At 40.7% G+C, this 25,327-nt stretch overlaps 1 long non-coding RNA gene across 1 annotated transcript; it reads right to left on the bottom strand.

The window, feature by feature from the left end:
- Positions 1–1,245: 1,245 nt before the first annotated feature.
- On the bottom strand, positions 1,246–25,100 carry LOC120715939. Its single transcript, XR_005691764.1, has 3 exons — positions 25,084–25,100; positions 10,607–10,612; positions 1,246–1,344 (listed from the first exon to the last, which is right to left on the bottom strand). It is a non-coding gene; the product is annotated as an uncharacterized LOC120715939 (long non-coding RNA).
- Positions 25,101–25,327: the final 227 nt, after the last annotated feature.

Raw genomic sequence — 25,327 nt, 5'->3', positions numbered from 1 at the left:
TCACAGCAACTGCCAAACGATTACAAAGAAAAGTTGGCCATTTTCCGCACGTACTGCCAGAATAAGATCACTGAAAAGAAGATCCGGCCAGAACACATCACTAACATGGACGAGGTCCCCCTCACCTTTGACATCCCCGTGAACCGTACTGTCGAGAAAACAGGGACCAGTACGGTATCTATACGCACCACAGGGAACGAGAAGTCATCCTTCACTGTAGTTCTGGGCTGCCAAGCTAATGGCCAGAAACTACCACCCATGGTCATTTTCAAGAGGAAGACTTTGCCAAAAGAAAAGTTTCCGGCCGGCGTCATCGTCAAGGCTAACTCAAAGGGCTGGATGGACGAAGAGAAAATGAGCGAGTGGCTGAGGGAAGTTTATGTCAAGAGACCGGATGGCTTTTTCCACAAATCTCCGTCTCTTTTGATCTACGACTCCATGCGCGCCCATCTCACCGAGGCTGTCAAAACCCAAGTGAAGCAAACTAATTCGGAGCTTGCCATCATTCCGGGTGGATTAACCAAAGAACTCCAACCACTAGATATTGGTATCAACAGGTCGTTCAAAGTTAAATTACGAGCTGCGTGGGAGCATTGGATGACAGAAGGCGAACACACATTCACCAAGACAGGGAGGCAACGCCGAGCGAGTTACGCCACTATCTGCCAATGGATCGTGACTGCTTGGGCTAAGGTATCAGTCTCAAGTGTCGTCCGAGCTTTCACGAAGGCTGGAATAATCACTGAACAGCTAAGTAACAGCAACGAGACTGATTCGGATAATGATGAGAGGGATCCGGGCATGCTTGATGCCGAAATTGCCCAGCTGTTTAACTCAGACACTGAAGGTGAAGAGTTTGATGGATTTGTGGAAGTTGAATGTACTGGAAATGTAAGTGTATTGTTCAATATTTGATGTTTAACAGCTCAACAATGTTAATAGTTACTGTGAATGAGTTGGTTAAATTTTAACTCATCCGATTGTTTTATTCTGCTGAATGCACTTTAAACGCCTTTTAATCCGGTGTGAGAGGGATCCGGGCATGCTTGATGCCGAAATTGCCCAGCTGTTTACCGTAACTCGGACACGGAAGGTGAAGAGTTTGAGGGAATTGTGGAAGTTGAATGTACCGTACTGGAAAAAGTGTGTATTTTTCAATATTTAATGTGTTACAGCTTAACAGTGTTAAGAGTTACTGTGAATGAGCTTAATAAAGGTCGAGTTATTTTTTGTTTGTCTTAATGCGTCTTATAATATGATGCGCCTTATGTATGAAAACAGAGCCAGTCTTCAACAGTGCGCCTTATAATCTGGTGAGCCTTATAATGCGGTAAATACGGTAAGCTAAGTAGAGCTAAGTACTAGCTTGTTTGTGTTGCCCACTTATTCATGCATTTATTCCAACTGCAGTGGCAGCAGACTAATCACTCTAGTCCAGAAATCTCTTCACTCACAGCCTCCAGCTCCATCCTAAGGGATCCTCAGGTAAGATGAAATATGGTAAATGGCCTGCATTTGTATAGCGCTTTTCTAGTCCATAGGACCCCAAAGCGCTTTACACTACATTCAGTCACTCACCCATTCACACACACATTCACACACTGGCGATAGCAAGCTACATTGTAGCCACAGCTGCCCTGGGGCGCACTGACAGAGGCGATGTATGCAGTATGATGTCTGCAGCTTTTTCAGTGTCTCCTGCTAATCAGTCTGGAATACCTCCACAGGGACACATCTGAGTGACATCTTGATCAGGTGCCTGAACCACATCAGCAAGGGCAGCTATTTAGACTTCCTCTGACATACTGTCAGAAGCACCTAAAAAATGCTTGCACCATAAAACCCCTCTTAGCTACAGCATGTAGCATTATACTTTTGAACTGTAAACTGAAAAAAATACTTTTAAGACTTTCATTTATAATGTTTTCAATTATCAGTGGTTTGTCAGCAAGACCACAAGTTCCTGTCAAGAAGTCTAAGGAGCTTGAAGTCTAAGGGGGAGGGGTCACTCACATCGTGGTCCCTTTGACCTCAGTAAAACACATGATAGCGTGGGGCTAGATTTCACAGTGGGTTCACCCAAAACCTTGGCTGATTGTGACCCACACTAGTTTTCACACCTTGGCTCGTGTGATTAGGATTATGGTTTTCTTATATCCCGCATCAGTGATTTTAAAATTTTGAGTGTAAGGTAGACCAACATTTTGAGACTTTTTATTATATTTTATTATTGTTATTATTAAGGGCAGCACAGTGGCTAGCACTGTTTCCAGAAAATAAAATACCTTGTTGTACCTTTAGAGTTACAATATTTTGATGCTAGGAAGCAACCCCCATAACATTATGAACAATTTGTGCTAGAAGCAGGAAAATCTGATCAGAGCATTTCCAAAAGTGCATTTCTTGTGAGGTGTTCCAAGTCTGCAGTGGTCAATATCTATCAAAAGTGGTCCAAGGAAGGAAGAGCAACAGGGTCATGGGCAACCAAGTGATGCACATGGGGAGCGAAGGCTGGCTCATGTGGTCTGATCCAACAGACCAGGTGTAGCTCAAATGTCTCAAAACGGTTAGTGGTGGTTCTCATAGAAAGATATCGGAATCCACAGTTGGTCACAATTTGTTGCATGCATAAGGTGCTGCAAAGTTAGAGACTAATCTGATCCCATGCTGAACCCTCTCCACCCTCAAAAGCACCAACGATGGGCATTTTCACATTAGAACTGGGCCATGAACCAATGGAAGATGGTGACCTGGGCTGATGACTCATGTTTTCTTACCGGGAGACACCAAAATGCACTATGGGACGAATGCAAGTCAGCAAAGGTACAATGTTCTCCTGGGAAACCTTGGATCCTGCCATGTATACCCTTTAATAGCAACATTATTCCATTTAACCTTGTTAAGCAGGATAATGCACCCTGGCACATTCTAAAGTAAAAATGGTTTTAGGAGAACAACAAGGAGTCTGAGCTGTTGACTTGGCCTCCAAATTCATTAGCTATCTGTGGAAAGTGCTGGACATACAAGTCCAATCCATGGAGTGCCACGCCAGTACTCACACACTGGAGTGTGTAATGGTACTTTAATAGGCACAGAGTTACTTTGAGAGTCAGTAATTAGCCCCAGAACACCCTGTATATGTACCATAAGATGTTGATTATGAAATCAACAAACAAAACTTGGTTTCACAGGCAGCACTTCGATTATCTGTACTGTATACTTCAAAATTCACATCATCCAAATTCAAGGTCAAAACTGCTATCCACAGCCTTTCTGTTGCAGTATACGCTTTTCTTTTTGGATCTGATGTCTTTATTTGTCAGCATGTTATTTGTTTGTCTATGAGTAGGAGGTGTTTGATGTTATATCAGAGCTGCTAAATCAGAGCCTCTACTGGAAGTCCATGTGTGGCACGGCATTGGTTGAAATCCTTTATGCTGATATAATGGACTCGCCGCTTTTAGAAAAACATATGCTCAAAAGATGTTAACCAATCGATACATTAGTTCTGTGACCTCAAAGAGATCTGATATCCAGGCAGAAATTACAAACATAATTCATTATGAATTATTCAGATGATAATGAGCAGTGCTCTGTGACCACTCACCAAGCAAATCAAATTATACAACAAATGCAGGGGAAGAAAGCTCCTTCAGCAAATATGATTACAGTACTGTGATAGCTCTAATGTGTTTTGTTTGTCACGGATGTGTACAGATGGAAAAGCAGTGATCACACACGATAGCACATCAGTAAGTTGGTCAAAAGCAGTGCCTGCAGTAAGTACCATTCATCTAGCTTTGGAGTATGATTGTTTGAAAGTCTGAAATTTCATGACCCAGTTCCCATGCAGGTTTTTCAGAAGTGGCATCAAATGAAACTGTTCACAGGGTGATCATGTGGTGTTAGCAGAAACATCAATGATTCGCCTCACATCAAACACATCATTCATATCAGCACTAACACGGACAATGGCGGGAAATCAATTGTGTGGTTGCGTTTTCTGTATGTGCTTCTACAGTTTGTGTGTTTTGGAGGAAAATCAATGCCTGAAAAGAGAAAAAAATTACAGACTGTAATGTTTTCGAACCCTGTCAGTCCTCTTCCCTGCAGCCAGGACAGCTCATCACTTCATCACACCATCGGCTGTTTCTGCACAATAACAAGAATGCTATTAACATATATGGAAATGGTGCATGATAACAGGAAGCTTCCCCTTCCCTCATGCCCGCTGTATGCACCCGTCTGTGTGTGTGTGCCTGAGTGTGTGTTTTTGCATGCTTGCCCGCTGTGTGCACTCGGATTCTCTGTTCAGAGGGAATTGCTCGCTTTGATGTTCTCTGATGCAGGCAAGTGCTGATACCCCTATTAGCTTGCATGGAGCTGATGCAAGCTACACTAGTGGTCGTCTCCAAAAAACTGGTTCATTTCAATGCAAAGCAGAGCAAGATAGAAATGAGCTACATTCAAGAGCAGCCCGGGGATGTCAGCACAAAGAGACAAAGCCGCACACTTTATTTAGGAAGATAAGACTCTGGAATTAACATGGTGATAATGATGAAGATAAAGCCGCCTTCTTACGACACAGCTAAAGGGGCTGCGATGAATCAGAGAGGTGTGGCTTGTGGTAATGGTGGGTTGGAGGTGAGGAGATAGGAGCTAAGGCAGAGAGAGAGAGAAGGACAGGAAAAGTTCAGGAGATATAACAGGGAGTGGAAGGAAAAACAGCTATAGATGGGAGTTGGGTACAGCACAGGGCATTTTCCAAATACATATTCTTTTTATCGTAAATTTGGAACACATAGCCATGGAAGCCGTGGAAATACTGGCCAGAGAGAGGTAACGGCCCCATTTTAGAGACCCAGAAGGCTACATTAGGAAGTTAGTGAGGCAGGTTTGTCATCCAGGAGACCACGATTCAAATCTTTGTGTTCCTTATTTGAAGCCTCAGGAAGTTAAACAGGCCGGTAGGTTTTGCTTTGATGGGCTGTGACTGACCTTGACTGAAAAACACCAATGATGTTTGTACAGCCTGCATGCTCACTGCATGAGATGTAATACTCTCTGTTTTTGGTGTCACAAACTACTGCTTTGAGCAGTCATTTATTCAACTTTATTCATGGTCATTGGGGATCACCTAATCAGTTGGGTTATCTCTCAGTTTTCACCTTTCAATAAAAACAACCTTTACACAGCTGTAATCTGTGTAATCTGTAATCTCCCTGGACTGGTGATGGCACCAGAAGGTACAAAACTTCAAGGCTGACTATGCTAGAGAAAAACAGGACTATAAATTCTGGTATTAGGGAATGCGCTCTCTTTCCCCTTTCTTTAACAGTAAAGGATAGACAACAACCTAGAGATGGCTGCCATGGTGAAGTGGGAAGGGTCATCGCCTATCCGGTCTTTAAGTCTGACGTCACTAGCTGTTTCTAGGTCCAAATTCTGCTTCAGGTCCCAAAGTCAAACAAACATTGCGTCATCACTGAGAGTTAAAACTGTCTAAATTCTTTCATCTTTAATAAAATGATCAGTGTGGCTGCTCTGCCAGGTGTAACAATAAAGTTTAACATCCAGGTGTGACAGGTGAGACCTGAGTCTGGCAACCGCCCCTGGTGGGCGGAGCAGGTTTTTGCCCCTTTCATAAGCTCAGGTGTGGGCAATTAGCTGTTCTCTAGCAAACCTGAAGCTGTGAGTGCTTGGTCCAAGCTGGGCAAGTTGGTGTTTTTAATTCCTTTCTATGAAAGCTTGATGCGGGTCCCACTGAACTTCTGTTAGAATGGTAGGAAACATTGCGTTCCTGTGAGAGTAGTGGACTTCACCGCCACTGACCCACATTTATTAGGGTGTGACGCAAACTTGAGGACAGGTAACGAAACCAATACAGTTGAGGGATACGCCTGCTGTGTTTTACTGTCCAGCGTAAGTCATCTCCTGCCTTTTATTTACAGAGTACCGAGCTGCTGCTTTGCCAAGTGGATTTCTGGCTGTGGGTAAAAGGACCTGCCACATCAGTGTGTTTAAATTGGTTTTAAACTGGTGTAATTCGACAGACTGTGACTGCTGTGGCTGTCGATTTTGTTCGTTTCTTGTTTTATTTTTCTGTATCAGTAGGCACCGCAGATATCGATGGTTTTCAGTGTTTTATCTTTTTTTTTTTTTTTTTTTTTTTTTGGTCCTGCTGCTTTTGCAGCACTGCGGTGGGCCCGAGTGAAGACTGCACTGAAGGTTTATTCTCTTTTTCTATCCGGTTGTTCAGTCTGACGTCACTAGCCATGTCTGGGCCTAAACTCCGCTGCAGGTCCATATATCAAACGATCACTATGGCATTACTGAGAGTTGAAAAACTGTCTAAAGTCTTTCATCTTTAATAAAATGATCAGCGTTCTGCTCTACCAGGTGTAACAATTGAGTTTAGAATAGAATAGAATAGAATTCAACTTTATTGTCATTGCACATGCACAGGTACAGGGCAACGGTCAGGAACAAATGTAATCGCATGGCAGGATGCTGTAAAAGGCCCAAACTTCAGCCAGGAGAGCAACTGAGATAATCCATCCACAATACGAGGTTAGTCATTCATATACTGCTGCATGGGCTGGGCTGTAGTTACATCCTAAGGTTTTAAAAACTGAGCTTAAATAAATGATTAGCGGTAATAAAAGCAGAGGGAGGTCAACAGTGATCACTGACTGTTTTAGGAGCTTTTTGAGATCAAATAGAAGAAAATACAAAACATTAAACATGTTAACAACACAAAAGCCATATTAAACGCAGACTACTTTAGGCCCGGAAGTAGGATTCGTCATATCATCACTTAACGACCAGATAGTGTCTTGCCCATTTGGGGTTATGTGTGAGTTGCTGTCCCTTTTTAACGTGTGATCCCATATGGAAAAGAAATAGTGAAAACTTATATGTGACTACTCTTGAAAGTGGCCACTTTCATGAGTAAATCATATAAGGCTTACATGATTTACTCATGAAAGTGGCCACTTTCTCATTACTTTCATACATTGTTTTAGTAAGTATCCAAAACATACAAGTTTCATTATATAATTTTTCAAGGGATCTTATATCTGTTTTCACTCTTATATGCTTTTCATAAAAGTTTCACACAAGACAGATACAAACTTTATAAGATTTATATATATCTTTTCCATATGGGATATGTCGATTTGTTCTTAAACGGTTCCCCGCAGCGCTTGTCCTTTCTCACGGGCAATCATACAGTTTTATCGTTTTTAATAAAGTTTTTAATTGTTTTTGAACATGATATACCATGTTTTGACTGAGGGATTACTGAAAAAATTTAAACGTACAGCTCTGCTATCATTTCATACATAAATGAAGACCGAAAACTAAACAGTAATGACGTTTGTAGGGTTACTGAAGTTGGACTAGCTGGTATATAATGTGCTACATGGTGGCTAGCTACACAACTATTATAGACCTCTCTGCACTGAATCATACTTGTTATTAATTTCTGGCACTCTTCCACAGCATGTCTTTTGTCCTGTCTTCCTTCTCTCACCTCAGAGAGCAGATGGCTGCCCCTGCCTGAGCCTGGTTCTGCTGGAGGTTTCTTCCTGTTAAAAGGGAGTTTTCATTCCCACTGTCACCAAAGCACTTGCTCGTAGGCGGTCATATGATTGTTGGATTTTTCTCTGTATGTATAATTGTAGCGCCTTGAGGTGACAGTTGCTGCGATGTGGGGCTGTATAAATAAATAAAATTGAATATATACACATTAGCACAGTGAAACCGGAGGATGAGCGCTAGCCTTTTTTCATTCGATAAATGTTAACTATGGTTAGGGACAAATGCAGTTGCACGACAGGATGCTGTAAACAGACCAAACTTCAGTTAGGAGAAAAACTGAAATAATCCATCCACAATACGAGGTTAGTCATTAATGTACTGCTGCATGGGCTGGGCTGTAGTTACATCGTAAGGTTTTAAAATCTGAGATTTAAAATGAATAGTGGTAATAAAAACTGAGAGAGGCCGACAGTGATCACTGTTTTTAGGGGTTTGTTCAGATTAAATAGAACAAGATACAAAGCATTAAAACATGTTAAAAGCACAACAGCCGGAAGCAGGGTCAAACGCTTAAAATCGCTTAAAAACTGGACTACAGGGAGATATTCACAAGGTGCAGAAGATGAAATGTGGGGTCTAAAGGCTTTCCTCCAACTTTTGATCAGTCATGTTGACATCTATTTCTGTGACCCACAATAAAAGTGTTTACTGCCTGGGCTCTTTGGATCTCCTGAGTGAAGAAAGAAACATGACAGCAAGTTTTAACATGAACCTTTAACTGCTATAATAAATTTAAGATAATGCACTTAGTACATGTCTTCTCTCTCATAAAATGAACCCAACAAGCCCCATAGGTTCACGTGATCTCCTTCGTTTTGTTAAATAAGTAGTCTCTTTTTTTTTTTCTTTTTTTTTTGCTCCAGTTTCCTATTTGTCTTCCTCCCCATAGTAAAAGCCTTCATCAAGCAAAGGCAAGTGTTGACCTTCTATTCACCCTATTCTTTCCGATGCCTTGCTATTGATGATGCCACACATGTAACCACTAAGCTGCAGCAGAAAAACTTTAGAGTGAAGAGAAATAATCGGGCAGAGGGGGAAACAGCCTCCAGAAAATAAATGGATAGACTTTGAACTTGCAACTCAGCAAGTTTTGTCTGTCAGAAGTAAGCCCAGAGTTCCTTCCTATTATATATATATATATATATATATATATATATATATAGATATATATATATATATATATATATATAAAAAAATTTTTTTTTTTTTTAAACATACTGTCAAGTTAGACTTCATGGACTAATCCAGCTTGACAGCAAACTTAGTGTGATGAGAAGTTCAGATGCTTGAAGCCAACTGAAGAAAAATAAGACAAAACAATTATTGAAAAAAGAAAAGACAAGGGGTGACTTTCAAAGTTTTTTTTATTGTTTTGTTTTTTTGCTAAATGAACAGCAAAAATGTCCAGAAAAAAAACAGTGGCAGTGGAGTGAGATGGGAAGTGTATTAAAGCTCAGACAATTGCACTGGTGTAACCTTTCTTTTGCATGTTGGGGAAAGGTTACCGGGGATTGCTTTGGGGATTGCAGGAAGCACAGAAGCAGAAGCAAACACCTTCAAAATATGTGGCACAACCCAGCAGAAAGATTAAGCTGTAGCAAAAATCGATGTAATAAACCAAGACGTAATATTGCAATGTAAAGCTGGGACTGAGAAGACTTGCTTGCTCTTGTCTGTCATTTCACAATGTGTCATCTACGACTGCAAGTGCTCGCAGTCATTTAAACTCGGCAGAGATTTAAAAGGCCGGACGTGCAGCAACTGATAACAGCTGTTATCAGTTCAAACTGCTAGAGGGTGAAATGTTAAATCTGAAAACCAGCACCTTCTGTGTGAAGATTAAGAGCTACTTTGCTTGAATTTACTTTTAAAAGCGACGTTGATTCAGCATTATTAAAGCCAGAGATAAAGCACGATGAGTGTAATGTGTGTGGTGTGTTGTTTCCCATTCAAGAGATCAGGTTTTATATTTCCCACGATACACATTTTCAATCTTTATGTGCACATTTTTTCCATTAATGATCATGTAGAGATAGTAAACCAACGAGGGTTGTTATACATTTAATTTGACTAAACATGAGAACCCCGTGTTTTACAAACTGCTCTAAGGCAGCTGGCGCTAAACTGGTTCTCTCTGCCAAGATCCTTCAACATACAAAGCCCACCAAAACACACACACGCGCGCACACACACACACACATCCTGCCCCCAGATTCAACTTTCAAGGGCTTAATTGGAAACCTGATTTTCAAGCGGTGCCAAAGGCACGTCGCCCCGACTAAACTAACTCCTTCCGCTTGGGGAAAAACAGGAAGGGTGAGAGGAGGACGTACGAAGAGTTCAGAGAAGGATAAATGAATGCAAATGCAAAATATAAGATCCAGGCAAGAATGTGCTAATGGATACTAAGATTAGTTTATGAAGATTTCTAGGTCATATCTGAAATAAATGGCATGTATTTAGCACAGGAGCGGAGGAAAACAAGCTACTGTCATGTAATGTGTAGGAGTCGCAGTGCAATCAGACACCTGGGTTTTTAACATTTTCATGCTTTTATAGGTAGAAATGAGGAAAACTGAGCTTGAAAGTGTTTGATTTCAAAAACATATGCGTTTATTTGGATGAGAAATTAATTTTGCTGTGAAAGTAACCAGTGTAGGTTCAGGCTCTGATGCAGCGGTAAGCATCGTTGCCTTGAAACAAGAAGTTTCTGGGTCTCCTTGAATCTTTTATATGTGAAGTTTCAAATCTGTGGTCTTCTTTGATCCACCGTTCCTAGCAATCATTAACCAGCCATCTCAAGGTGCTTCACTTTGCAAGGTAAAGACCTTCCATTATTAAACAGAAAACACCTATTGCCTATGAGCAAGCACTTGAAAACAGTGTAGAGGTGTGCAGAGTGTTTGGTGGACCCAGGTGCGGACACAGACGCAGGAGGCAAAACTTTTGCTAAGCTCAAAGCGAGCCTTTAATCAGGGCTGATACAGAAGGCAAAATAACAAACCATAAACTATGGAAATGACAAAACTAAGAACCTAAACTGGGAGTAACTAAAGGCTATGAACGAAGACCAGGACTGAGTATTGCGGACAGACTATGAACACGACATGAAAAACTGTGAACAAGATCTCGGTACTGGCACACAGGGAAACATGACTGGAGAAAGTGACTATGAACATGTCCAATACCAACTCTTGCAGGCTAGAATCCTGACATTCGGCTAGAAATAACAAGGTGCATGAACAGACAACACAACACTGACATGAAGACACACTGGGCTTAAATACACTGAGGAAGTCATCAAGGAATTAGAGACAGAAGGGGAACACAGCTGGGAGGAATAAGACCTAATGAGACGGGGGAACAAAGCTAGAAACACTGACATAAGACAGGAACATGAACCTTCAGAGTAAAACAGGAAACAAGACACCACTAAACAAAGACGCAGACACGACACTGAGAGACAGACTAAGATAAGATAAGATAAGATAAAACTTTATTAATCCCTCGGGTGGGTTCCTCTGGGAAATTCGGTAGACACTGAACTAAACCTGCAATAAACATGAGAACACAAAACCTACCTAAACAAGAATAACTTAAACATAGATTCATAATGATCATCATTATCATAATAAGAAAAGAATCCAAAATGCAAAAACACACCAAAACATAACAACTCAAAATACTGAGTCAAACTGACCCAGAACCGTGACAAGAGGAAGACCTCCCTTCCAAAAGGAAGAGACCTGCAGAAAAAGGGTGGGGAGGGGCAGCCATCTGCTGTGACTCACTTAAGATGAGTTGAAAGGGAAAAATGAAAATGGTTTGTGGGTTTTAATGACTGCGGGATACCATAACTTATAGCCAACACAGCTGACTACAAGTAATGGTATTAAGTGTAAACTAAAAGTCAGTATCACTCACCGATGGTGTGTCTGTGTCTGGCTTTTGAGGACAGGTGTCCACATTAATCAGCATTGACTTTCTGGTGCCATTTTGAGACTGATTTTATTTTAAAAAAATATAAATTTTTAGGTTTTCCTTTCTATTTATCTATCTAGGCTCCACAAAATCAGATTCATGGGTATTATTGAGTGTGTGTGTGTGTGTGCGTGATTCTGTGTGTGTGTGTGTGTGTGTGTTGTGTGTGTATGTCTGTCGATAAAGATTGATTGATTGATTGATTGATTGATATATTGTATCTGCATTACATTTGTGGTCTTAAATGCTATTATATAACTGGCTTTGTTAGACATTAAGCAATGGTTAAATAAATTATGGAGGAACTACATTGTGTGTGGTAATTATAATAATTGTGAATTTTCTTTGTTTCCATATATCTACAAATTAGCCTTGAAAGACTGTTGTATTCACTGCATGCTGTTTTCCATTCTTAATGTTACATGCATTTTAATTTCAAACACATTTTTGTGATGCCTCTGCTTTATATATTAGACAACAAAAGCAGATTTTAAATGCAGACTGGGAGAGCAAGGCAGGAGTTTAATGAAAGCTTAAAATGTTGCCCCAAGATAAGAGCTTTTTTTTTCACTTGGTGTGCGTAGCCACCAGATATTAATTTAATATTATCAATAACAAACACACTTCCACCAAAGGAGACGGCTTGGTGCAAAGTGAAACGTGTGCACATCTCAGCATATATGTTGTAAGTGCAAGTTTGCAGGTGTATGAAGGTTTGCATGTTTATCAGTGTGTTTCTGTAGAGCGTGTGTGTGCATGTGTGTGTGAGAGAGAGAGCAAGAGGCAAAGTGTTGTGTGTGTTTGTCTAGAGCAGCAGAGTGTGGAATGTCCCAGTTAAACAGCAGATCTTGCCAGTGCTTTGTGTTCACAGCATGTGACGGCACCCCTGCTGCTATCTGAGAAGAGGGTTAGGAGACAGAACATGTCGAATGGCGCAACGCCTCACAAACACATAAACACCATGAGCGTGGAAAAGATACTGTATATCGATAAAGTAGATCTGGGTGATTTAAGGAGAATAACACAAACTGACATAATCTCTGTAGATTAAAGTGTGAACTTCACTGTTACCATGAAATGTATTTGGCTAGTTTTTGATCTGTTTGATGGAAGTTACTTTCTTCTATTATGAACTTAATCTTACAGAGCTAAATGATTTGGGGTATGTTTGGGGTCTAGATGTTTATTTTGAGCTAGTCTATCCTAGAGTTCAGTCAAGCAATGACTAAAAAGATGGCAAACTTTGGGGGACTTTTATAGGTATTCTCAGAAAGCTTATTAACATTTTGTGCTTTGTTTTTATCCCTACAAAACTTTAATATTTATTCCACTACAATGTTCCACTGAAACTGAGTGTATATAGACATGTAATAGAGGAAGCTTTCACAGGACTCTATGCAGGTAGGTACAACCTCAGTGACTCCAAAGGAAGTAACAGAGTAAGTAGCAGCCAGGTGCTGCTACTGTGTGTGCTACTGATTAACTGATCATCACCAAGTGTGAGCAGCTCTACAGAATAAGAGGTTTCGGAGGTTTGCTGGTCTGGGGGATTCATGTGTGTGTTTATTCAGTGACCTTTCCCTAAATTTGGCTGAGAAGTGTTCATACCAAAATTAGACCAAATAGTGACTAAAAACAAAACTCAACAGAAAGTGAAAACAAAGTGAAAGTAAGTCCCAAATGGGACACAAAAGGCAGTCTTCCATTTTTAAACAGGATCGTAAACAGGACTTTTGTAGTATTACCGAAGCCACTGTATTTAAGGCACCAGCACCAAAGGACACCCTGTGCAAATCTCTAAGACACCAGCAGCTTTGACAAAACTGTATTTGACGTTCTGGGAATGAGACGGGGTTGGTGTTTTTTAGCCTTTTCTTCCCCACTGAACCCCAGGAGATCAATAAGAAACACTTTAAAGGCTTTCTTTTTTTAAAGACCTTGTCAACTCACTCCTTTCATATCCTCTACTTCATTTGGAATTCAAATCAACTGTAAAAAATAAAAAGGCTTCATGCATATAATTCATATATTAAACACAAGCAGCACACCATTCTTGAGGTGTTGTGTTTCTTTTCTCACTGCCTGAAGCTAGAGAGAGAAAATTATTCCTCTCCAGATGTGTTGCATATGGATGAATGAACGAGTGCCAGGGAGATCAGGCGCTACCAATATGCAAATGGGGAGACTAATCGCTCCCAAAATAAAAATGACCAACATCAGCAGGATTCCTGCCTTCCTCAAAAACACAGCTGAACACTAGAGTTCAACCAACACCAGCCTTTGAAGCCTTATACTTGATTTAGCAAGGAAACTGCTGATTGTCAGTGCTGACCTAAACATCTGCTTTGCTTTGTATAGAACACGAAGTCATTGAAGTCAAACAGGTAAAGCTTTTTTATTGATGGATAATGGATATAATAACTGTGTGAGTATGAAATGGATTGTTTTGAGTTTAAATTTTAATTTTTAATGGAAAAACCTAATACTGATTAAGTCATTATTAGTGGGTGGGATATATTAGGGAGCAAGTGAGGATTTTGTCTTGTAACTTGATGTGTTAGAAACAGAAAAAATGGGAAATGGTGATGATTTCAGTGAATTTCACAAGAGCCAAATTGGGATCGGTAGACTGGGTCAGAGGCTCTTCCAAACTACAGCTCCTGTGGGGTGTTCTGGGTCTGCAGTAGTCAGTGTCTAAAAGCAGCTATAAAAAGTGGTCCAAGGAAGGATCAGTGGTGAATCAGTGATAGGATAATGGTCACCCAAGGCTCAATGATGCGAGTGGTCCAATCTAACAGACGACCCGCTGTAGCTCAAACTCCTAAGGTTAAAGATGCTGGTTGTCATAGAAAGGCGTCAGAGTACACAGTATATTACAGTTTGTTGCACCATTTCTTTTACACAACACGTCTCATTCACCCAGGTGCTTTTTTCTGTCTATCTTTCTTTCTGTCTAACTTTCACACTTCAGCGAATGCATTTGGGAGAAACTCAGGATTGACTGGAGCAGGAATCAAACTACTAACCTTTCAGTTGGTACATGAACTGCTGTACCTCCTGAGCCAAAGCCACCCCGAAAGGATAATCTTTTTTTTAATTCATAGGAAATCAAAATAAAACTCTGGTAGTGGAATAAAACAAGGTGCAATTACAGACATACAAACCAGGGCAAAGTCATTGATATAAGACAGGAGTGTCGAACGAAAAATACTATATGTTCAGAATAAAATCAAAAAATCAGTTCAACCAGTCCAATCTGGATCGATGGTGTAGCACACACGCACTGGCCGAGATCTGTGTGCTTTTTCATATCTGTCTGGCATGGAAACACAACATCGTGACAAGGAATCCAGCCTCAGAGGTGACACTGTGTTAATGAGTGATTTAAACACACAGAAACAAGCACACAGAGACCAAGGAGAGGCCTGGTTTGACACATGGAGGATTACATCTTACTAAACACCTTTATACAACTTTATCCCCCTACAGCTCTGCTTCCCCTGCCTTTCATGCATTCATCAGTTTAAAATGCATTTCAGTGTGTGTGTGTGTGTGTGTGTGTGTGTGTGTGTGTGTGGCTACTTCGGACCAGCACAGAGATGAGGGAATGTTCATGAATGAAATATGCTCTCCTATACAGTGAGGAATGAATAGAGTAACTCTTAGACATATACACAGCACAGGCATACAGAGCTGTGTTTCCGTCACTTCAAGTACATTACATCAACCTCCATACATTTCCTAACTATAACAACTATTTGCCGCACCTTTTATATTCATAATTACGGAGCCCCGCAGGGGACATGGGAGAAAAAAAAATTAAGATGGATTTTTGCGAGATTTCGCAAAACTAACTCGGGATCTCGCAAAAGTTTTGCAAGATCTCGCAAAACGCAAAACTCGGGATCTCGCAAAACAAACTCGGGATCTCGCAAAACTTTTGCGAGATGTCGCAAACAAACTCGGGATCTCGCAAAACTTTTGCGAGATCTCGCAAAAGTTTTAGCCGCATTCTTCCCGTTAGCTCAAAGCTAACGGGAGGTCGAGACCTACTGCAGCCGGGAGGAACACTGCTTTCCCGGCACATCGTGCCTCGACCTCCCGGTCGGCTTTGAGCCGGCGTCCGAAGAATGCGGCTAAAAGTTTTGCGAGATCTCGCAAAACTTTTGCGAGATCCCGAGTTTGTTTTGCGAGATCTCGCAAAACTTTTGCGAGATCTCGCAAAAGTCCGTCTTAATTTTTTTTTCTCCCATGTCCCCTGCGGGGCTCCATACATAATAATGTTTATAAATGATGTTAAACTCTTATTCCTAAATCCCACAGATCTGGACAAGCTTCTGTAGACAAGACCTCACCCAAAATTTATATCAGTCATTAATCTGCTCAACTACCAACACTCTGGGGGATCCAGTTTCAATCTTCATGCTTCATTTGGGATTCTGCTCTACAATGCCCAAACTAAAAGTTAGATTTATTTACATAGTTGTAATAAAAAGTGTGTGTGTGTGTGTGTGTCTGTGTGTCTGTGTGTGTGTGTTTTATTTCTTTTTTTTCTTTTAAATGATCTGTACTCACTGAAGGTCAGGGTACACCAGGTCATGGTCAAAGAGTGGAACAGTCCATGTTCACAGTCTCTGTGTTGGTTACCTCCAAGAAGACTGTAGGTATCAGATCTTAGTTACACAGTCAGTGTTTGAATGATTGGAAACTGGGAGAATCGCTACCTTGTTGAGGGAAAATGGTAAAAAGTGTCTATGATCAAATATGTCCCAGCTTTAATAGCTACAAGTGTTTTCAGTGCTGTAGCCACAGCACTCAAATATTTTCACCTTTTAAAGTAATGTGGTTAATGGGTTCACAGTTGTGTTTCTGAGCACCTGACAAAAGACTAGTAGTCACCGTCAAGAGCGCTTCGCTCTCTTCACTGCAGGCCTACTTGTTGTTCCTAGAGTATTTAAAAGTAGAATGGGAGGCAGAGCCTTCAGTTTTTAGGCCCCTCTTCTGTGGAACCAGCTTCCAGTTTGGATTCGGGAGACAGACACTATCTCTACTTTTAAGATTGGGCTTCAAACTTTCCTTTTTGGTAAAGCATATAGTTAGGGCTGGACCAGGTGCCCTGAATCCTCCACCTATTGCAGCCTACACCTATGCTGCAATAAGTGTAGGCTGCTGGGGGATTCCCATGATGCATTGAGTATTTCTTCTTCAGTCACCTTTCTCACTCACTATGTGTTAATAGACCTAATCATGACCATGAATGTCATGGCAATTTGGACTTTCAATGATTGTTTGAACAGTTTTGTTGTTGTTGTTGTTGTTGTTGTTGTTTATTTGTGTTTTGTTTTTGTTCCAGCATGAAATGATTGCACAGCATACAATTTTAATTATTAAAAAATAAAGAAAAAAACTTTGTCTTGTCCAACCATAAATCTTTTCTCCAGAAGCCATGTGGCTTGTTCATGTGGGCAAATGCAAATTTCAGTCAAGTTTGAAGGTGTTGATTTGGGGTGAGGCTTCTTTCTTGGTTGGTACCCTCTGAGTCCACGGCAAAGTATTCCATTCAGTTCAGTTTTATTTATCTAGCACTAAATTCCTCAAGGTTGACTCAACGTGCTTTTATAATGTAAGTTAAAGACCCTCCAATAATACAAAGTAAAGAGAGAAAACCCTAACAACCATGTCACTCCCTATGAGCAAAGATAAAACTCCCTTTTAACAAGAAGAAACTTCCAGCTGAATAGTCTTAGGAGGTCAGGTATCCAAAAAATTTGTATTTGCATACAGTGGTACACTGATAATTTTGGAATCTGCAGTTGTTTAGAAGTTTCTCCATGTGTAAATTTACAATCCTCATTCTTAGATAGTCACCGAGTTCCTTAAACGTTCCCACTGTTCTGAGTACTGGTCAGTCCAGTGAATGCTTTCAAACAAATCCTTTTTATGCTGGTAAAGAGAAACTACCAGTTGCACTCAGTCATGATCTGGTCAAAAAAAAGTTAACAGGCTTTGGCCTTGTCAAGTTAAAAGTCATTACAGAACCTTCTGCAGCACTTATTAAATATTTAACTGAGTGTAAGTTACTACTAAAATACATATTTGGTCAATTGTTACCAAGGATATTTGCTGTGGTTGTTATTTTTTTATTAATATTAATGCTGAGTGGCTCTTAGCTAGGAGGAGTTCAGGGATAGTGTGATTTGGAAGTAGTTGCTTATAACATGCACCACCTACCTTTATGAGGTTCATGTTACCAGCAGCACATTTTATAATGCTCAAGTCATGGCAGCTGCAATGTAAAGATTTAATGTTGTTACACACGAGAAAATGACCTAAAATATTCATCATCAGCAGTCTCAGCCCAACTTCAAATCTTTTGGGTAATCGCAGCTTTTCAGATTTCCACAGAATCTTATTAGTGGAGTGTCAGACAGAGTGGGAAGGACTGAAGAGCTAATAAATGAAAAGGAAGAGACCAGTTTTAGTCCCCCACACTACTGTTGCGAAATAAACAAAAAACAAATTTGGACATTGTTTTATTTCCACAAATAAGAGTGGTAGCCATTCCATTAGCTGTAACAGCACTTTAATTAAATGCCTGGTGGCAGCCATTTACCAACGATGACCTGGGGTCTTGATGCCTTAAGTGGAGGAGCAGAGGTGTGACAGTAGCTCATAGCAGTTCGTGGCAGGTCATAACAGGTATTGGTTTGATGCTAATTGGGGCGGCATTGCAGTGGGCAAATAAGGTAGTGCTAATTGGTGGTCAGGGACACATTTCAAGGACACTTCAAATAGAGGCATCTGCGCACTCACGAGCAATTGCAAACAAACACATACACACACACACGTACGTGCACAGTCCCTGGACAAACAGTGGCATCTGTGCTTCTCTGCGGCAGTCTGAGGCTGAGCAGAATGCCTGGTTGTTTTCTGCAATAAGATACACTTTCTTTCTAAAGGGATTCCACATTCACTCTTGATCCGCTCTGTAGAGATGGTAACTTTATAAGGGCATTTGGGTGCACGTATGTTTGCATCATTCCAGTCCTGCATGCCACAGATGAGCCGTTGTCAGTGAAAGGGAAAGTTCCAGACATGCGAAGGGCAAACTCATCAAGCTCAGAAACCCAGCAGGATAGAAAAACACAAAAGCCTCCATCTCTCCTCCAGACTGCTAAGAGCAGGATTAGGCCTTCTTACCACAGAACAATGGGCAGACTGTTGAGCTGATAACATAAAGTTAATCACTTATATTTTTTTCTATTGGCATGGGCTTCATGCTTGCTGTTAACTCTTTGTGAAACATTAGCCGTACCCATGCCATCATCACGTGATGCGATACATTACTGTAACAGATGGTAAGCCCAGCAGGCTCCAGAGGGCCACAAATTCCTTTTACCATGTCACTGAAAAGCACAGGTACCAGAGGGTAGGCCTAGACTGTTGGCATTGATGAATGGGATGAAATCATTTTATATATTAATTTTAGACTAACTACTGATTAATCTTCTGACATATACATTGTCATTGGCTAGGACCAGTGATCTTTTCAAGATTAGCCATACATAGTTTAGGTTAAGTTTAGCACCAGCGACATTAGACAGCTGTGTGTACTATGCCAAACATTTTTATTATATATGTAGCACTTGGTAGCTGTGGATCAGGAGGCAGAGTGGGTTGTCTACCTGTTGGGACTCCTAGGTCCTGCAGCTTGCGTGAAAAGGTTACTAAATAATTGACAGTAGCCAAAGTGTTTGCATCTTTATTGTTTCCAATCAAATTTCATTAAACATTAGTGGCTCATTGGTGGCAAGCATGTGAGGGATCCTGCTGGCATCAACCTTAGTTTGTGAAACTTCTGACAGGTGAAAAGGAAGCAGCTGGTGACTCAATGGGGGAGGAATCTCTGCCTTGCACAGTGGGGGCCATCGCATAATGTCGGGTCACTTGGAAAAGATAGAACTAGTCAATGTGCAGATCGAAGTTGGACTAATTTATTATGAAAATTTGATGAGTTGCTCTTTCTGAGATTTTCTTCATCCAGATAAAGGGCAGGGAGTATATTGCATAGCATGCTCTGGAGCCTTGTGATTTGTAATACTGAGTTACATAAATAAAAATTATTCAGCTTGAGGTCCGTTTACACTGAGTTAAAATGGTTCTGACCCACCCATGGGCTCAACAACATTTCTAATGATGCCTTGTGGCTGATCTAAGCAGCAGATCCTTTAAGGTCTGTAAGTTGCAACGAAATCAGACTTGTTCCAGCAACAACCCAAAACCCTTTGGGATCGTAGGCTCAGTATTTACCTACCCTCAGACTGCTCTCAGTACACACAACGGCTAAGTAGAAGCACCCCATAAACTCACAATTGTAAAATTGTTCTGATCCACGTGTTTGGCCAGAATCAATCTCAATCCGAGCTAGGGTCATATTCTCAATTTTTATTTCTCCCACATCCTATACAAGTGAGATAACCTGCCACAGCACAGAACTGCCTATTTTAAAAGAGCAGAAGTACATTTGTTCCATATATGGGTATTTTTCTTTTTTCTCTTTCAGATTCTATTTTTGTGCTTTTATTTGTGCAGACTCAAAAAGAAAGTCGGCACAAATGTGCAGTGTAGGCAGTTGTTGCCAATGCTGGAATAGCAACTTTTTCCACAACTGAATTAGGCTAACTACCATCTGAGGGGATGTGCAAGCACGTCTGTATTTGTAGAACACCTGCACAGGCTAGATTTTCAAAAGCCTGAAAGCCGATCCAAAGGGGGGGAACAAAGCTCAGATTTTTTTTTTTTTGGTCAGACTGCTTAATTGCAATATGCTAAAAGTTTATAGTGAAATTATTTTCTAACGATGAAATGCTTAAATTAATAGAAATAAAAACTTCAACCTAAGCTTCAAGATTTAATGAGTGAACTGTAGAGCATTTTTGGCTTTTCACAAGGACATAAATAACAGAAACCAACACTGACTGAGGGAGGTTCTGGTGATGATTATCACTCCACTTTCTCTTGTCCCGTTTGAATCTGTAAGTTTGAGGATTTTCTAAAATCACACACAGTGTTGTTTGTCTTGAGAGAACATGTCTTTGATGCACTGCTGCTGTTTCTCCTTTTATCACCAAAGGATGTCAGAAACAGGAAGGACTGCACTGTTTGAAAATATTCAGTCTAGTATGAGTAAAGAAATCATTGACAATCCACCCCCCCAAAAAAATTCAATATTCAAAAGTCGACTTCTAGAAAATATATCTGCCTTCAAACCTCGAGCTGAACTCTTGCTGAGTTCTTCAAAATGCACCGCAGTTTGAACTGTGGTGGAACTCATCCTATTTATACTGTCTGTATGTGGTGAATGCCATACATTACAGAGCCACAGACTTCAGTGGTCTGACAGTTGAACTTGTTCTCTGCGTGATAGTTGCAGGTCAGAAAGGTCTTGCAGTGCTGCGTGTCTGAATGGGACCATTGCATGACTGATTTTTCCAGTCTGAAAAACGTGTGTGTGTTTGTGTGTGAGTCTGTGTGTGCTCTCACCAACTGGTCAACTTACTCCAGTCTCTTCTCTCCTCTTTGACTGCACGCCTCACTGGGCTAACACTGTCTGGAGCTCCTCCTGAGTGTGTGTGCGAATGTGTGTGTGTGTGTGTGTGTGTGTGTGTGCATGTGTGTGTGTGTGTGTGTAAGAGAGAGAGAGAGAAAGAGAGAGGGAGAAAGAGGCAAAGTGTGTGTATGTATTATAGAGAGAGACGGAAAGAAAGACAGCCAGCCCCTGGGAAGTAGGATGGTGTGATAACACTCAGAAATGATAGTTTAGCCCTGGAGAGCACTTGACACGCAATATCTCCTTCCTCAGATCGACACACACACTCACACACACACTCACAGCTGTCACAGTGAAGGGTAAACAAGCAGTGCCAAGGGCTTTGAGAGCAGGCAGGGAAAGGAGACTCAGCCTCATCTGTATGTGTGCGTGCTAGCGTCGGCGTGTGGGTGGGAGTGGCGTCTGTGTGTATGCCTGTGTGAAACATAAGTAAAGTGGACCAAATTGACTATATTGCCACTCAAACAATAGACAGTGTGAGACTAGAGAGAGAGAGAAAAAAGTAAGGAGTCTACGTGAAAATGCAGCTTCTAAATCTCATCTCACCTTCTGTCTGACTTTTCCCAATTCCCACCCCTGCCTTCACCTGCAGACAGTGTGATGGAACACAAAAATGTCCAGCATAGTATAGACACTTCAGGTGATATGGAAGTGTATAAGTCTCACTATATGCAGCAGCAGGACTTTTGGTCTGAAATTGCCAGGTGATGCCCTAAAATGTTGTGAAATTAGCAGGGTGTTTTTAAGAGCAAACAAGACAGGAATCAGTTTTCTCACTGTGACACCATTATGTGAAGGAGGGCTGAGAATGATCTAATTACCACACTGGCGGAATGTTTGTCTGCGTGAAGTGAAATAACTCCTAATCATTGAATCTGTGACAAAATGATGTGTTAAACAAGGTGCTTTCTGCTGCTCGATTTTGGATTCATTACTTCTAATACAGTCTGAACGGGGTTAGGGTTAGATATGGTTAAACATGTGTAAGTCACGTGGTTTAGATATAGTGCTGGTGCCCTCGTGGCAGACCCGTTTTACAAACTATTTTAAAATGACTGTAACTCTGTTACTGTTTGTGACAAAATTCTAATGGTCTTGGGAAGAAAAGAAGATGAACTTTATGGACATATTTGTATTGTGGCTGCACAGAGCATTCACAAGATACCGCTGTCTGAACAGAGGCAAAAAAAAAAATCAGCTCCATCTAGATTTTACCATGTGCACTTCCCATTACCGTAGCCCCTCAACCAGTGTGGGTTGAAGGGAAAATTCAAATGGTTCCTAAAAGGTGAGAATTATTTTGGAAATTTACAGCCAAAATAACCAAACAAGACCAGCCGACCTGTATGATACTTGGGCGATAACGGGTTTTAACCATTGCACTTCAAGAACCCACTGAATTGGTCATAATTTGACTACTAATGCTGTGCATAGAGAAGTGCTATTGGTGTTTTGGTAGATAAGTTTAGAGCAGCTACAGTAGAACAACAATGCACCACAGCCCCAACATACAACATTGCACATTTCACTACACTGCATTTAAGGCTTAGTTTTTGATATTTGTAACTTAGAATGATTATTGTTTTTATACCTTGATTGAAAAAAAAAACTGGGAGAACAATTTTTAAAAAGAACAAAAATATGGCATGTCCTAATAGCCTAGGGTTAGGGTCAGTGATGGGAATAACAGCGTTACAATTAATGGCGTTACTAATGGCGTTCCGTTTTTCAGTAACGAGTAATCTAACTAATTACTATTCCTATCGTTACAACGCCATTACCGTTACTAACAAGACCGCGGTGCGGTTGCGTTACTATTTTTCAACAAACAGACGGTTGAAGCTGTGTTCAGCTTACTGCATCTTATATCAGTTGCACGGAAGTAGCTGTAAGTAATCTGGGCGCTACAGCTTTAAGCAGCTGCGCGCTCCCGCGGACGGCAATCACTTTCTGATAGACAAATCACTTTTTGGCACAACACCTGGAGCTAGGAGGCAAAACAATCACATGAGTGCTGCTGTTTGACTGAGGAAGAATAAAGTAGTCGTGGTAAGCCAATCACACGACCACTTTAAGATGACAAAGCAACAAGGTGATATATACCAGTTTTTAAATTGTGTTGATCGGCCACGTAAAACCAGAGTCATGATAAACAATATACACGTGTGTTTTTTTCTCAATAGTTTCGTCACGTTTACTGTCTAAGGACAGCGCAGCGAGCACTCTCTGCTTATGAGCAAAAAAACAAAACAAAACAAAAAACAGCCCGTTCGTGTTGGTGGAAAAATGCACCATGTCGACCAATCAAAAAATAATATGGCAACATGACATTTGGTTGTTTAGGAAGAGGGGGAAGTTTTAGGAGAGAGAGAGAGAGAAAGAAAGACAGCAGAAAAAGAGAGAGAGAGCGAATTTTGAGATGTAAGGGATTTGTGACGTTTAGCGTGTTTGCAGTGTGTAGTTAATGTGTTGTCTTGTGTAGTTAGTGTGTAGTGTTGTGGATAGTGTTGTGTTGTGTGTCAGAACAATGAGAACAATGTTGTTTTTTTTGAGTGGCACAAATAATTTGTGTGGCATCTTGTTGAATGCAGAACAGCTGATTGTTATGTAAATAGTTTGAAATGGTTATTTGAAAAATCAAGGTAAAAGGGAAATGGATGCAAATAACTTTGTTGTTTGCAAAACTAGTGCATATGATTTTAAAATTGATAATTTATATTTGCATTTAAAGTTCTGAAATATGATTCAATAAACATGTTTGTGGTTGTTACAGTAAAAAATTTAACTTTCTACTCTGATTTTACGTTTTTTGTCTGATTTTAGATCAATTGTGTTAATACAGTCAAAATGACAACATAACTGTAAATTCACACACGTGAGGTTGTGCTGAAAAGAATGATACCAAACAAGCACATAAACAGTTTTTAAAGGTGAAATGTGGAGGAAACATCAAAAGTGGTTAAAATGGCCAATTATAACCTGGACCCCAGAGGGTTAAAAAACTTTTTTAAAGTAACGCAATAGTTACTTTTCAAGTAATTAATTACTTTTAGAGTCTTGTAACTCAGTTACTAACTTTTTTGAAGCGGTAACTAGTAACTATAATTAATTACTTTTTCAAAGTAACTTGCCCAACACTGGTTAGGGTAATCACAGATGATTTAGACCTCAGAGGTTTAATCAGACTAAGTTGATGAAGCAGTGGCGGCTGGCCCATAGGGGGCGCTCGGGCTCCGCCCCCCCAAATGTGGAGGAGTAAAAATATATATTTTTAAAAAATTCATCAATGATAGTTTTACTATGTGTGTGCCCATATACAGCCAGGCGTATTTTAACATTTTCACCAGCTGACTCATTAAAGTTCAACCAACAAACGGTGTTTTTCTTCTTCTGGGGCGCTCGTCAAAGCGCCCTTGATATGCAGCGAAATAGCCTATCATTAAATGGTTGCCAGGGGAAAATAATAAATATTTGACCTATCAGCGTCGCTGAATTAAATGGTTTGGGGGCGCTTAAAATTGCGCCCCTGCAGAAAACGCGCGAAGATTTGCTGTTCTAGAATTTTACCTCAGTCAGTAGCCTAAGTGAGCTATAAGGTCAGAGAGAGACGATGGCAGCGGTATTGTTAACGGTTGAGGCACAGCCTCCCCCAAATTCGGTTAGATCGCTTCTAACCTACCCTTTTGCCAGAAGGACAATGGCAGAAAAACTGCAAGTTAAAGAGTTGGGACCTGACAAGCCCGAAATTCAACTAACCCAGGCAACGAAGGAGAAGTCAAAAGCATACAACAGGACTTTTTGTCGGAGTTGGTTCCAGCGCAAGTCGTGGCTGACAGGCTGTGCATATTGATTTATATGATGCAGCCGGCTTTATATTGTTGCTTGATTACACCACACAACATTGGATTGATGTAGCCTAAGTAATGAGTAAGTGGACACATTCATTTTTGCTTAAAGGCTACTGGATGCTAATTTCTTTCGCTTTCTACCTGTAACTTATGTAGCTAGAGGAAAGCTTTCTGTTGTGTGTTGCCATCTAGTGGGCATGAGGTATCACTGTATGAGTTAATCACCTAGCAACAAATTAAAATTGTGTTGTTTGATGTACTCATTAAATGGGTCATTTTAGTCGAT

This window comes from Simochromis diagramma, unplaced genomic scaffold (assembly GCF_900408965.1).
Source record: "Simochromis diagramma unplaced genomic scaffold, fSimDia1.1 OVJJ01000646.1, whole genome shotgun sequence".
NCBI lineage: Eukaryota > Metazoa > Chordata > Actinopteri > Cichliformes > Cichlidae > Simochromis > Simochromis diagramma.
The sequence above is the reverse complement of the archived record's forward strand: the minus strand, read 5'-3'. Positions and strand labels throughout refer to the sequence as shown.